General features: G+C 44.0%; 1 long non-coding RNA gene across 1 annotated transcript; it reads left to right on the plus strand.

Annotated features, from left to right (window-relative positions):
* Positions 1-8818: 8818 nt before the first annotated feature.
* LOC143137554 (uncharacterized) lies at positions 8819-10020 on the plus strand. The gene is made up of 5 exons (XR_012990016.1): positions 8819-9102; positions 9208-9382; positions 9528-9589; positions 9694-9789; positions 9892-10020. It is a non-coding gene; the product is annotated as an uncharacterized LOC143137554 (long non-coding RNA).
* The last annotated feature ends 6594 nt before the right edge of the window (positions 10021-16614 follow it).

A 16614-nucleotide genomic window follows, 5' to 3' on the forward strand; every position in this document is an offset into this window, starting at 1 on the left:
ATCATACTGGCTACACTGATCAATGCTAAGTGCTGTAAAAACATCTTGTGCTTTCCCAGTTAACACACTTTGAAGTAGTAGAGGCCACACCTCCTTAGGCCACTTCAGGGTGATGGCAACCTTTTCAAAGTGGGTGAAATATTTTTCCACATCCTTCTCTACGAAAGGTGGGACAAGTCGGATGTTACGAGCCACATCGAATGTTGGCGCTGCATAATCTGGAGATGGGCCCATGGGGTTAGCATTAGGCACTGCAAGGAGAGGAGACTCAGGTCTTTTCGCAGCCATTTCGAGCTCTAATTTCTTGAGCACAAAGTCTCGCTGTTCACGGTCTCGCTCACGCTCTCTTTCGCGGTCTTCCCGCTCATGTTCGCGTTCGCGTTCTTCACGTGCCAGCTGACGTTCTTGTTCGCGTTCATCACGCTCTATTCTCCGTAGTTCGATTTGCTGCTCTAATTTACGAAACTCAATCTCCTACTCAATCTCCTTCTCCTTAATTGCTCGAACCTCTCTGTCAGCCCTGAGTCTCTCAAGGTCCAGCTCTAGCTGCTTTTCTTGCAGAACCATGGCTTGTAATTTCTCCTCACTCACTTTTGTTACAGATGTTACAGTCTCACCAGGGACAGTTTCAATAGGTTTTGCCCCGAACACACCTTTAGTTGTTAATTGGTTCTTAATGGCTAAAAATAAGGTTTCCTTAATCTTTTTCTCCTGAGAAGTTATTATTAATTCATAATGCTCAGAAAGCTGCCATAACTGGTCTTTAGTAAAACCCAGTAGCAACTCCTCTGAAGGATTAGTTAAAAACTCCTCTAGAAACGTAGCCATGATAACCACCTACACCACTGAAAAGTTGGGACGTTGTAAAAATATAGCACAAGATAAAACAACCACAGACCACCACTAGAAGCTAAGTGCAACCTATAAAATAGGTCAGAAGGCAACCCAAGCTCCCATAGCAATTTATAAGATCAGATCAGAAATAGGCAACTATCAAAACCAATGGCACACAAATATATCTCTCCTCACACCCACACACAACAAACACTCCCCCTTGTAAGGATTACAGCAAGCAGACCAACGATAGCAAATAGGCACAAAGAGAATGCAAATGTGAAGTTACTGTATCACAAACAAAAATGTTTTAACCCAGTAACATTATATGCTAAAGAGATCGTGTGATTATCATGTAACCCTCACTGCTGTTATCACAACATGCGTAGCAAACTACTTAAGAATGACGTGACAACTCGCACCGTGCAAATCGCCTAGACAAAGTCATTCATAACTTCATCAGCACAAACTAGCGCTGGCTGAGGTCTTACTCACGAACCCTCGCAAGCAGCTACGCACAGGTAACCGTTCGTATTCTAACACTTTTAGGCTATACAATGACTACACACGCAGTCAATCACTTGTGCTTACCCTTCACAGGCCATCAAACAATTAGCCAAACAATCACAAAACGAACGCTACCGTACCAGATAACAAATGGGCTACTGACATTTAAACTTACCAAAACACACGCACAGCCAAAGAGTACTTCAAAGCAATCCAGGTGAAACAGTCAACCAATCCCCAGTATTTCGCTGAATTTGGTGTTAAACAGTCCTCCGGTATCCTGAATACCATAACAACAAACTACCTCCACCTGGCTAGTCTTCAGGGGCCTGCCGGCCTCGGGGCGACTGATTAACGCGTGAACCTCGTCACAATGTGGTTGACAAATTGTGCGAGAAGCGTGCCCCCAACAGGAACTCGAGTTTCCCGACCAGAATTACCCCTAGAATTAAAGACAGACAGAAAGAAAACAAAGAAACAAAACAGTGCACCGTTGGAAGGGCTCAGCCCAGCTGGAGCACTCTACCTAACCGGAGTCTGCTGATTAGCCTACTAGGTCAATTGAATATTCGGAAATGTTCTCACCTGGATTACTGTGAGCAGTCTAGGTCCAATCTCACAACCTACTTGTTGTTCCGGACGAGAGCACCCCAATTATGTTACGGCTGGCTCTTAACCATAACATAAAATGGAGGCAGACAACAGAATTAAGGTTAACCGAAAGGTATTTTATTTAAAGTAATCAAAGATAACAACTATAACCAAATGTCTAGGGGGAAGGAAGATAAACTAAATGTAGGCTATGTGTGAATGTCTGTGTCAGTAATAAGAGAGAAAGAGGGAGGTAGATGTAAAGCGTTAAAAGTTGATGTGAGAGAGAATATGCCTAATGACACCCAGTGCCCGAAATGAAAGATAGTGCCCAAACAGAGAGTGTATAGAACCTCTTAAATACCCAGCCACACCTTCCAACAGGTGTGCACAATAACTAATTGACACCGCCAGGTCTGCACTGCCCGTGCACTGACTACACAGAACCTGATGGGGACACAGGGGGGCGTAACAACAATCAATCTGAACACTTGCGTGTGCACCAACCGGCGGAATATTACACATTGCCAGCCTTCGCTGGGCCCAGCAAAAAAGCTACTTAAGACTACTATCGTGGTCACTCATTTAAAATCTTAGTACTATGCAGCATCCCACGTTATCAGGCTACCGTCTATGCTGACTGAGGGCGGCGGGAAGTGAAAGTAAAGGGCTGCGGTCGCGCAGTCCAGGCTATAGGAGGGCGAAGTAAAAACACTTTTACAAATAACGAATCCCGATTACCACTCCGCTGCTGTCTGGGACTTTTGCTAAATGCATGAAATACAAGCCTTACAGTGAAAGACGAATAGGCTACCTTCTGATCCTATAATTAACGAAAGAAATTGTTTATTTTAACATAGAGGAGAAGGACGCATTTGGCGCTCGCTGTAGCCTTGCAAAAATATTTGAGCGCTAGAATGTCCTAGTCGTAGACTAACAATAATAAATCTATATTTTCTGCTAAAACATTATGCTACACCTATTACGTCCAATGTAGGCTATAGGCCTGTGAGACATGTAGGCTACAAAAAGACAATTAGGCTACACATTCACGTCACAGTCAGGAATTTTTTGAATAAGAGGGTAGACTAATAAGTCTTTTATTTTACAAGACGGTAGACTAATATGTGATAACTGTTTGGTTGACAGCCTTTAAAGTAGGCTCAATTTCATTTTCAGGGAAAGGTTTTTTTTTTTTAGCCTGTTACAGCAGGAATTAGTGACTGGCATGTGGGGGCGTGGCATCACGATGGTTGCTTTCCATCGTGATGCCTGTCAACCATCACGATGGACGATGATATCGTCCATCGGCACAACCCTAGACACCAGCTCCTCACATGAGCCACTTGTGGAGGATCTGAGGGGCAGACTGCAGGTGGACCTCAACACCTCTCTGGTCACACTGGCTAGAGTTACAAAAGATGACAAGTTCTATTGTACAGTATGGAGAGGAGCTCAATGCCAAAGCTATAGCTATGTTACGGTTCCCCACAGGAAAACCGCAACGTAAATTGGAGGACAACAGCTGGGTTAAGGCTCAAAAGGGGTATTTATTTGTTCCCTAAAAAGGGCAAAAAGCAGGCTTGAAAACCGGCAAAAAGGCTCAAAGGCGTTGAAAAACTGGAGACGACGAGGTGGTAGCAACCAACAGGAAAAAAAACAGACAATGCTCTGCAGACCAGGTCCAGAATGTGCCTTTTGAAGAGGCTGGCCAGGTGCACCGCATCCTGGCTAATTGGATCACCTGGTTAGGGAGCAAACATAGAAAACGGCAGGTAACAGCACCCCTACCACTCACAGCCAGTAGGGTGTGCCAAAAATCATAATGTTAAATCATAAGGAACTTCGGGGGACGTAACACCCTCCCGCTGAAATGGTGACTCTAGTCTCCATAAATAAAAGCTGTTTGGTATTATACCAAAATTACTGGTGAGGATTACACACTATATACATAGAAGGACTAAAGCTAAACATAATTACATTTCTAGACTGAAATAGATTAATCAACAGGTAAGACAAGACAGAAAACAAACCAACATTTTGCCACCAGGGTCAAATACACATTGCTTTAGCATCATGCAACATTAGCATACGGGGGCCGTAACAAGCTACAAGAATCTACGTATATTGCCTAACCTTGTCTTTCCTTATGAAGAGGAGAATGTGACTCTTACTTGCACTCTGAAAGGAGAGCTCCACAGCCAAGTGAACTGGGCCATTTACAATGATTCTGGATTCTGGATCAACATTAATCAGACTGACCCACAGGAAGTGATGTACATGCTAAACGGCAGCCAGACTGGGAACTACTCCCTCATCATCCCCTCTGTGTCACCACAACACTCTGGGGTGTATAGATGTTATTTGAGAGAAAGTACTGAGCAAGAAGTATTTGTCCTCTTTGTTTGTCTGAAATTCTCTTTCTTGGATGTGGAGTTTTCTTACGGTGAAAGTGTCCTTCTAGATATTACTGAACACTTGAATGAGTCTTTCATTACGTATGGGATCCAGTGGTACCATAAGAAAGTTTTCCAAAATGTCCATTTATAGCATCTCAGCTGTCCTGTTGATAAATATTGTATTTTATTGTTGCTGTTTGGTTGAGACAGACGGGGTCTCACATTTGTTTTGAACCCAGCAAATGTTTTAAAATACCGGCATTGTTACTATACTCTAAAATATTTTTTCTGCAAGATTTGTACATTTTAAACATACATAAATAAAGTAAATTTAAAAGAGGACATTCTGTACTGAATTGAATCATAAACATAAATATGATGACGATGTCCTACCATCTAAACAGAAACAAACATGATAAAACATCCACCTCATACATCCACATATCAACTGAGGCCTGTTTAACACTGCAGTGTCCATGTAAATCCACATATGAACTGGGGCCTGATTAACACTGCAGTGTCCATGTGCATATGAACTGAGGCCTGTTTAACACTGCAGTGTCCATGCACATATGAACTGAGGCCTGTTTAACACTGCAGTGTCCATGTGCATATGAACTGAGGCCTGTTTAACACTGCAGTGTCCATGTACATATGAACTGATGTCTCATTTGCATGAACTGATGTCTTATTTGCGACATAACAAACCCCATCAGACCATTACATAACACATGGTCTGTTGTAAAATAAGCTAAAAAGGAAAGCTGATAGTTTGGTTTAGTAAGTATTGAGTGCTATCTGTCAGTGTTATCTCTATATTAGATCTGATAGAGAGAGTGAAGGCTCCGGAACTAACACACACACACACACACACACACACACACACACACTCACTCACTCACACACACACACACACAGACCAGTTCCGGTTGATAGAAGGGTAGGATGAGCCTGTCAGAGCTCTCACAGTCTGTCTGGTAGAAGCAGAGTGACACAAACAGACTAAACTTCAACGCAAACACAGAACTCAGAATGGAGACTGCAGTGTGTGTGAGTGGATTTGTCCTGCTGATTTTCATCACTTGTGTCCACCTCAGTCCAGATCCTGAACTCATGTTCGGACATGAAGGAGGAGGTGCTGTAATTTATCCCAGCTTCTCCAGGGTGGATGACTACGTGCTGTACAGGGTTTCTGGAGATGGAGATCTGCTGCTGATCAACTGCTCACAGCCAGAGAGACCACAGCCACATGGATACAAGGTGAAGTGTTTCAACTCCTCTTCTTTCTATTTTGAAATGATGAACCTCAGCATGTCCCAGAGTGGAGACTACAGGGCTGAAGGCTGGAGAGGAGGAAACATGACAGAACACACACACTTCAGTCTCACCGTCTGTGCAGAACGTGATACAGAAGAGTCTTATGTAGCATATGATGGCAGTGCTGCACTGTGTAGTCTGAATTCCACTCTGGATCACGGGAGCAGCATACAGCTGTACAGAAGAAGCGGGCAATTTAATCTGAGCCAAAATCATCATAAAGTTACATGGTCTGACTGGACTCTGGTCCTGGACACCAGCTCCTCACTGGAGCCACTCGTGGAGGATCTGAGGGGCAGACTGCAGGTGGATCTCAACACCTCTCTGGTCACACTGTCTGGGCTTAGAGAATCTCGCTCTATCTCCATTTGTGCAGTATGGAGAGGAGCTCAATGCCAAAGCTATAGCTACAGAGATGTTTTTACACATCCTAAATTTGTCTTTGCTTATGAAGAGGAGAATGTGACTTTTCCCTGTATTCTGAAAGGAGAGCTCCCCAGAAAAGTGCACTGGACCTTTCACAATGGGTCTGTCCAGTCCAGCATTAATCAGACTCAACCACAGGGAGAGACGTTCCTGTACATGCTAAACGGCAGCCAGACTGGGAACTACTCCCTCATCATTACCTCTGTGTCACCACAACACTCTGGGTTGTATACATGTGTGAAGCATGATGCTGCTACAGAAATGGTTGTCCTCTTTGTTTGTATGAAATTCTCTCTTTTGGATGTTTTGTTTTCTCATGGTGAAAGTGTCCTTCTGGATATTACTGAACACTTGAATGAGTCTTTCTTTATGTGTGGGATCCAGTGGTACCGTCAGAAAGTGTTCCAGCCACAGGTTCTGATTGTAGACTTCCATAAAATTTATAAAACAAACCCTGTGCCTCTACCTGAAGATCTGAGGGGCCGAGTGACTGTGTCCAATTTACTTTCTAACTCCACTCTGACCATCTCCAACCTCACAGCAGAGGACAGCAGGCTGTACACATGGAGAGTGTATGGACGTAAGGGGACATTAGGAAATCTGACCTATGTTTGTTCTGAGGGCACCTTCCGCCTTGTGTTCAGGGATCCATTTGGGGTGCACTCTCCTTTCTACAGAGCGTACGCTCCACTGATAGGCTGTGTGCTGCTGGGGCTGGTCACTGCTGTGATCTGGTTCAGGCTGAGGAGCAGAAGAGGAGAGCAGACCTCTGGACGTCAGAGCAGAGAGGGTCAGCAGAGTGGAGATGAAGACCTCTATGATGACGTGGAGATGGCTGAACTCAACACCTGAACTCAACACGCTTCTCTCTCCTGTGTCTGCTGTAGCTGCTGAACTCAACACCTGAACTCAACACGCTTCTCTCTCCTGTGTCTGCTGTAGCTGCTGAACTCAACACATCTTAACTCAACACGCTTCTCTCTCCTGTGTCTGCTGTAGCTCCTGAACTTAGCAGACTTCAACAGACTTCTCTCTACTGTAGCTTCAGAAGATGCAGCTAAAATGTCCATTTATAGCATCTCAGCTGTCCTGTTGATACATATTGTATTTCATTGTTGCTGTTTGGTTGAGGCAGACAGGGTCTTTTGTTTTGAACCCATCAAATGTTTTAAAATACCGGCATTATTATTATACTCTAAATATATTTTTTTTGCAAGATTTGTAACTTTTAAACATATATAAATAAAGACAATTTAAAAGAGAACATACCGAATTGAATCATAAACACAAAGATGATGATGATGTTCTACCATATAAACAGAGACAAACATGATAAAACATCCACCACATACAGACACATATGAACCGAGGCCTGTTTAATACTGCAGTGTCCATGTACATATGAACTGAGGCCTGTTTAACACTGCAGTGTCCATGTACATCCACATATGAACTGAGGCCTGTTTAACACTGCAGTGTACATGTACATCCACACTGCATGAAAAGTGTGATTTCCGTCAGTATGCGGCACTGTAGATTGTCGTGGAAGTTCAGGTTAACTGCTGTTCGCGGCAGTTTGCAGGCAATGCCGAAAACTGCCATGAATTGTCAGAAATTGATGTGGGCCTTGCTTGGCAGTCGTCCGCCCACGACCCCCCTCCTCCTAATTCTAGGGGAGGCTTTAACATGTAAATGAAAATGCTGTGAGCTATACAAATGCAAATCAGGGTAGCAGGGAGAGTGAACTGTGCATGCTGGCATGACTATGGCCTTTGGTCTTGCTTAAACAACTCCCAGTAATACGCTCAACAGGCAGAAATGATGCTGGGTATGACATGTCTGTTCCCTGCAAGCTCCAATAATGTAACCTGACTAAAAACAGTCGATAGAGTTTAGATTCAGATTTTCCCTTCACACCAACACAATGAGAATTTCAGAGGCAAATATATAAATGATTGTCTTTATCACTATCTTCATTCAACAAAAATATATGCAAAATTGCATATATTTTTGTTGAATAAAAAATATATACCTATATAAGTGACCCTGCTGTGGCGTATAGACTGAGAATGTTTTGGACTGTGTAAATAGTCTACCAGGGAAATAGCCAATGTTTTGGACTGTGTAAATAGTCTACTACCAGGGAAATAGATTGGCTGTTTCCCTGGTAGTAGACTAGCCTGGGTTTTCCCATGCTGCCTTGCGCGCACGATTTAATTCGCGCTGCAAGGCAGCCTGGCACCATGGAGCAAATTTTCACCTGAGATAGGGGACCAATCACAGAGCGGGGAGGGTGCAGCAAGACGATGACGACACACCGAAGCCGTTATGAGCTACGTACAGACGCATTTGATAGACATTCGTAGTGCCCAATAAACGGCTCTGGGCATTCGTAAACCATGTTTCAAATACGAGAAAATGAATGCCTAGTTTCCAGACCCCGTCTCATTTGAGATGAGGGTATGACATTAGCCAGGCTAGTAGTAGACTATTTACACAGTCCAAAAAATTCTCAGTCTATACGCCACAGCAGGGTCACTTCAATAAACCACTAAGTCCAACCGTTACGCCCCCACGCCAGCAGGGGAGACACTTCCTCTAGTGAGCAGTGGTTGCACTGTGGTCGCGCTTCCACCAGAACAGCTGATAGGATAAACAACAGTCAGTGTGCGGCGGCAAATTCAGAGAGGAGCATCTCCAAGCCTCGCCTTCCCACAGGCTGGAATTCAGCAGAACAGTAAGGCTAGCCTACAGTTTCATTAGGCTACTACTTCATGTTATTTGGATGTATGTGGATGTGAATCATAAACAACGCACCCGCGATCGTCTGCGCTCATTCCTTCTAGAAGAGGGGACCTTTAAACGAGCACTTCCCTTTTTGCTTGGAAGAATGGAGAGCATTGGATCTAGTGCCAGATGAGTGGTTACTTGTCTCGCCAGGAGAATGGACATCTGCTTTCGGGAAATCAGAGCCAGCCGTAGCCTACCAGGGTTCACTCGGAGACACATAGGCGCTACCGGAGCAATGGTAAGATTTAAAGAATACTATGCTTTCATTCTGCTGTAGGCTATAAGGAAATAGATTGGCTACGTTGATAGATACCGATCTTAACTGTACATTTTGTTTTCACAGACTAACTTTGCCTCCTAATGGGGTCGTGACTTCCTCTTTGCTCGGAGCTGTCTGCAATTAGGTAAACTCTAGGTTGCTGTCCATAGAGGACCGGTTGGCTGCTCTGGAGTCGAAAAACTGTGCGGGAGAGACAAACTTTAAGAAGAGAAGACTGGTGCACAATCCCAAGCTTGCGGTAAGAATATGTTCGATGACTGCTAGCTAAGCTAAAAGTACCCTAGCCTAAAACCAAAGCTAAGAGTAGCCTAGTAGCCTTGCAAAAGAACAAGTGAGCAGAACCAGCTTTATTAAAGTGTATTTTTTTGTGTCGTCATTTACAGGAAGCAGTACGCCGTCTTCACAACTCGGAGACAAATTGCAGGCGCTACGAACCGGAGCAAGGGTAAGATTTAAAGAATATGCTTTCATTCTGCGGTATAAGGAAATAGATACGTATAGATACCATAGGATAGATACCGATCATAACTCTACATTTTGTTTTCACAGACTAATCTCGCCTCATAATGAGGCGGTGGCCTCCTATTTGCTCGGAGCAATATCTGCAAGTCCAGATTTACACGATGTTGAAAGACGACATTGTGTGTAAGTGACTTTTTTTTTTAACTGTTTCTCCTTCCTTGTTTAATGTTACTGTGACTTGCGTTTGATTTTTATTCATACCACTATCATTTAATTGTTTTCCAGCCGCCTGTAAGACATATTACGAGACGGTACGCAGGAGTTTTAGGTATACCCAGCCAGAAAACTCATTGCGGGCGGAAGCTGCGAAGAGTTCAGCTCGGAGTCGAGCGAGAAGAAAGAGGGTAAGACTTTATTTGGTGCATTGATAGATGTGTTGTGTCCATACGCAGTGCATCATCGCACAGTACTGATTCATTGTTTTTTTTACAGCTGTTGGAATCGAGACAGAGTGTGCTAGCAGATGACGAGGTGGAACTGTCTGACCAAGAAGATGGCGTTGCTGGTGGGGTCTCTGGATGGATTGTACGGTCGCCGTCATTTCGTAGGCTGGAGCTCTCTGAACTCTGTGCGAAGCTGCAGTCCCGGTAAGAGGCGACTCCAAAGTACAGAGCCACGCACAATAGGCGCCTGAACAACGGACCTGCCTCGGAAAGAACAGCGCCAGTTACCGACATCCCAGAGGAGGCAAACGGACAGTTCACTGAGTTGTAGTTTTTGGATCATCCTCCACCCATGTGTGGGCAGATCCTCGCTTTGTATATAGTTGTGTTTGTTTTAATAAAGCTCTTTCTTTGCATAAACATGTTCCTGGTAGGGATGCACGATATATCGGCGGCCGATATATTATTGGCCGATAAGTGAAAAAATGAAAATATTATTATCGGTCCGATAACAGAATTCTGGCCAATAATTTGCGCCGATATTTTTTAAAGTCCTAATTTAGGCCTACGTAGGTCCGTCTGGCTACACTGAGCTACTTGAGCTTGGTTGGCTATACTTTTTCCTCAATATAATGTCAGCGGTGTGAATGTATTTCACCACTCTAACAAAATCTGTGGATATGTGTTCATTTGGGAATCTGTGCATCTCAAAATCGTCTCGTGAATGATCCGCCATTTAACCTTACCAGAGCGGAGCTCAGCCCTATCTAGAGCCGTCTTGTGCTGGTGTGTTTGCACTTTACCGCGCTGATCGGGGAAACAAATAAGCAAACTCGTTAGTGGGACGGGTACATAAGTAGGCCTAGTTCTAAGTTGTGTTTTAGTATTATATTTGCATTACGTTAGCTTGGGTTTTGTATTACTACCTAGAAATATGCGAACCATTCCTGCATCAGTTCCAGACAGGTCATCATAATAAGTTATTAAAACCTTCGGGGCTAACCCCTTTCATTTCTGCTGCAGCAGGTTGTGCGCAACAGAGTAGACGGACATAAGATACAGTCTGAGGAGTTGCAGCTTTATTCAGTTACCCGCAGTTGAAACTAAACCTAAGTTTCCCTCACAAACTCTGATTTGGTCACTATACATGTACTGTAGCTTATTCCCAGCTGAGCCGTTTATGAGCGTTTAGTCCTAAATTAAAATGATTCATACTCTCTAGCCACTCACTCGCAATTCACTGACGTCAGGTTCACTTAAAGGAGCCACACATACTGTAGGGCTAGGCTACTGTTATGTTGTTGACTGCCGCACTGTTGAGGACTATTATGAGTTCTGTCCATCATTTGGTGGTAGGTAAAATTACTGCAATAAAATTATGCTCATTAAATGCTTTCCCCAAATCACTTTTCACAATTTTTTTTCAAGAGTAATATTATCGGTTATCGTATCGGTATCGGCCAAAACAAACCAATAAATATCGGTTATCGTTATCGGCCCTAAAATTCCATATCGGTGCATCTCTAGTTCCTGGCAAATGTTCATTTCCTCTATAAATTCATTCATGTCCTTGATGGTAGCCTACATAGGATAACAATGACATGAATATACAGCTTAATATGAATAAATAAATTAATATATATTTATATATATACATTTATTATGAGGCAGGGTGACGAATAGTGACAGATCTGCCAACCAATCACGAGTGATTTTACTTGTTTGAAAGTTGTGGTTTTATCCAATACTGAGTAAGGATATTCAAGCCAGGCTTGGCCAGCCGCGGTTTCGCTGCATTCATATGCTAATTAGGGCCATTAGCACTCTGCAAGCTCTCCACATACGTCATTGTTCGGTTCCGACAATTTGTGGCACAGACAAACGGCGACAAACGCGGGTTGCAAATTGTCGTCAACTACCGAAAATGAGGGAGATCTCCGGTCGTTTACGGGGACGAAAATCACACTTTTCATGCAGTGCCACATATGAACTGTTTAACACTGCAGTGTCCATGTACAACCACATATGAACTGAGGCCTGTTTAACACTGCAGTGTCCATGTACATATGAACTGAGGCCTGTTTAACACTGCAGTGTCCATGTACATATGAACTGAGGCCTGTTTAACACTGCAGTGTCCATGTACATCCACATATGAACTGAGGCCTGTTTAACACTGCAGTGTCCATGTACAGTACATATGAACTGAGGCCTGTTTAACACTGCAGTGTCCATGTACATATGAACTGAGGCCTGTTTAACACTGCAGTGTCCATGAACATCCACATATAAACTGAGGCCTGTTTAACACTGCAGTGTCCATGTACATATGAACTGAGGCCTGTTTAACACTGCAGTGTCCATGTACATCCACATATGAACTGAGGCCTGTTTAACACTGCAGTGTCCATGTACATATGAACTGAGGCCTGATTAACACTGCAGTGTCCATCCACATATGTTTACAACCTCAAGATTTCCTGTTTTCTGACAGTTAGATTCATATCTGTTGGGGTAGAACTAAATGGACAAACACACACACACACACACTTACACACACACTTACACACACGCACACACACACTTACGCACACTCTCACACACACACACACTTACACACACACACACACACACACTAAACATACACACGCACACACCCCACACACACACACACACACACACACACACACACACACACGCACGCACACACACACACCACACACACACACACACACACACACACACGCACACACACACACACACACACACTGAAGGATTTAGGTGTCAGACGTGTGACTCTGCTTATCACTACATCTGTCTCCATGGTAACTCTCTATGAGCAGTGGGTTTATCTCTGCTAAATCTTGAGGACAGAAACTTCTCCTCTCTCTCTCTCCTTCCTTCTCTCTCTCTGTCTCTCACCCTCTCTGTCTCTCTCACGGTCTCACCCTCCCCCCTCCTCTCTCTCTCCTTCCTTCTCTCTCTGTGTCTCTCACCCTCTCTGTCTCTCTCACCCTTCCCCCTCCTCTCTCTCTATCTCTCCTTCCCTTTCTCTCTCTGTCTCTCACCCTCTCTCACCTTCCCTCTCTCTCTCTCTCTCCCTCCCCCCCTTCCTCTCTCTCTCTCTCTCACCCTTTATCTCTCTCACCCTCCCCCCCCTCCTCTCTCCCTCTCTCCCTCTCCCCCTTCCTCTCTCTCTCTCTCTCTCTGCTCTCCTGCATGCATGCTCTGTCTAAGGCAGGCCTGTAGTTCACCCAGAAATACTCAGGAAGACATGACTGAAGTTAACACATATTTTAATCCATCTAAGGATTTACAAAAGACATCAGCAAATTAATAAATACCAAATGAATGAATAGAATAAGCAACAATGAGAGTCTTTGGCATAGGCCCCGTCCTAGGTCCAGGTCACTGAGCATGCAGACCCTATCCTACCGGAACGAGACGGTAGGGGCGGAGCCTACCCCCTGGACCAAGGGTGTAGGTTTGGTCTGAGCTTGGGGTGTAGGTTTGGTCTGAGCTTGGGGCGTAGGTTTGGTCTGAGCTTTTGGTGGGGACACTACCCAGATCTTTACAGCCAAGTGTGCAAAAACTTTGAATCGACAGCATACAGTGAGCTAAGCCAATCAAAAAACAGACCTTTCTAAAATACGTATTTTGGGAGGCGACACTGAAGTGGGAAATTATTTAACCCTTTGTGTACCGCATGAGGCGTTTTTTTCCAGTTTCAACCTGAATAATGGTGGGGACATTTCAGTCGTCATTTGACATTGGTGTGGACACGTCCTTCGGTACACAAACAAATCTACATCCATACCCTGGACGGTTGGACAAGGTCCAACCTGGTGGTGGTTAGGGAGGGAGGGAGGGAACATCGAAAATTACTGAAACACACTCAGCACACAGTGAGGTGAAGCACACACTAATCCCGGTGCACTGAGCTGCTTGCATCAACAGCGGCGCTTGGGGAGCAGTGAGGGGTTAGGTGCCTTGCTCAAGAGCACTTCAGCCGTGCCTACTGGTCGGGGTTCGAACCAGCAACCCTGCGGTTACAAGTCCGAAGCGCTAACCAGTAGGCCACGGCTGCCCCTAAGACACCTGCAGACATAAGGACAGGAGCATGAGCAGAATCATTATTAAGGCCAATGTACACTGGTGATGGGTCAGGAGCAGTGGCGTGACTATAGTAGGTGTGTAACCGGTGGTAATCGGCTCTGCGTTGTGATTGGTTGAGGTGGTGGTATAAAAATGGTGACGCAGACACAGCTGTTCCTTTCAGTTCTTTTTAGTCTGAAAACCAACATACAGTACACAGCTGGGTGTTAATCTCTCCTTCCCCAACTCCTCTTCCCCAGGGTGACAGAAACAGGGAGTAACTCAATTACAATTTAAACATGAAATAAAGTTAAATAAAACCCAACAAATACAGTTTAAGCTACCTAGACAAACCTCCAGGGTCTAGGGAGTAATTCAAGGCAACACATTAAAAACCTAGCCTAGCCTCCCATTCAAACAGTGTAGCTAGTTAGCTCGCTAGCTAGCGGGAGCTAGCATAAAACAGAAATGAGCTAACTTGCTAGGATCACACTAACAGAAACACACAAACCACAAATCAACAAACCAATCGAAATTAATGACACACCTGAAAACCAACATACAGTACACAGCTGGGTGTTAATCTCTCCTTCCCCAACTCCTATAAGAAGCAACAAAGAAAATGCTAAGTCGTTAGCCACGATGCTAATCGCTAGCCATCAATCGCTAACCAGTGTACAGTAGCCTACACACTACAGTAAGTACAGTAGGCTAACTAGGTAGCTAATTAGTCACTGGTTTATGTTACACCATGTGACGCTATGTTACATAACAAAATACATGAAACCAAACAAATTACCACTACAATACATTAAGGGAAATATGCAGAGACAAATAATATACAAAATCATAGTTTTAAAAGTGATGGATCGTAATGTAAAGAAGGGATATATATATTAGATTTAGAAAAGTGAATTAGACAGAAAGCATACCTCTTCCCCAGGGTGACAGAAACAGGGAAGAGGTGAAGGGGGCAAGGACATAAAAATAAGAAAAAAGGAAATATTAGAGGGGGATAAGAGGAGGGGGGCAAGAAGCTCCATAGACACCCAGAAGAAGAAGACACTGTACATACATATGGTGTATCAAAATAAGAACATCTTTGTGTAATTATAAATACTGGAAAATGTACACTGTTACAGGTGCAGCAAGTGCAGTCGCACCAGGGCCCGTGACCTCCCGGGGCCCGTCGCTACCCCCGCCCTGCCTTTTAGGCCAAGGCTACAGCGCAGCGCAGACGCGCGTGTGTGTGTGTGTGTGTGTATGTCTGCGTGCATGTGCGTGTGTGTGTGTGTGTGTGTGTTTGTGTGTGTGTGTGTGTGTGATTTTTTTTGTCTTTGTGGTGTGTATGTGTGTAATGGTGTTCTGTGTGTGTGGTTGAGGGAGAGGAGGAGATGAAGGCAGAAGTCATTTCTCAGAAGAGTGGAAGATGTGGAAGATATGAGGAGGGTTCTGGTGACGCATGCAAACTAACACAAGAAGAAGATGGTGAGATGTGTCTTCCTTACCAGTAATATGATATCAAGATAAGAGGCTGTAGGTTTTTGAATAACACATACACACACACACACACACAAACACACACACACACTCTCTCTCTCTCTCTCTCTTTCATGTAAAGCCAGCTGTGCTGTTGCAGGAGCAACTTGGTTAAATCCATACACACATACATTCATACACACACACTAGGGCTGTAACGATATACGATTTGAAACCGAAATCGCGACATTCATATCCACGATACTGTGTCGCGGTGTGAAAAGGCAGAATCGCGACACACCCTTTCTAGTGTTTCACGCAGTTCTTTGCAGCTTACGCGGCCGCAATCTCCCGCTTTATGTATCGGTAGCCTATGTTGTCCAAAAACAAACAAATAAATAAATAAATAATAATTTCATACCTCTCCTTGCTTTCATTGTAGACTATGTGTACAACTTTACCAAACAGTATAGAAGTAAACCCCCTCTCCTTGCCCCGCTCTCTCTCGCGCTCCCTCCCTCTCACTCTACCTCCCTCTCCTGCTCAATGAACAGGCGCGACTTAAATAAAACATTCACAATCGTGAAAGCAAGGACGCATAGAAGACGACTAGCTAAATTACTATTAAATCCGCTTAGCATCATTAGCATGCTGCACATATTTGTTTAAAACTCTTGCATTGAAGTTGACTGATCATCTCAATACCAACGTTTCCCAAAAGGGCCTGTCCCAAGGAGAACAAGTATTACCTTGACACATGGGGAAACTGAACAGTCCAATCAGTATACTATGATAGGCTAGCTAGCCAACTATGCTACTTTGTTTACAATATTTCCAGGCTTCAACCAGACAGCTGAATTAAAGAGGTAGAGTTGTAATAAAAAAATAGTAGGCCTAGGCTATAGGCTAATCTGCATAAAGTGTGCTGTCATAAATATCAGTCATTCAGAAAAATATTTGTATATCAGGATATAAAATAATAGATATATTA

This window comes from Alosa pseudoharengus, unplaced genomic scaffold (genome assembly GCF_046254945.1).
Source record: "Alosa pseudoharengus isolate Yale_2024_CS ecotype anadromous, Long Island Sound unplaced genomic scaffold, YU_APseudo_1.1 YU_APseudo_1.1_scf_1, whole genome shotgun sequence".
In the NCBI taxonomy this organism is placed as follows: Eukaryota; Metazoa; Chordata; class Actinopteri; order Clupeiformes; family Clupeidae; genus Alosa; species Alosa pseudoharengus.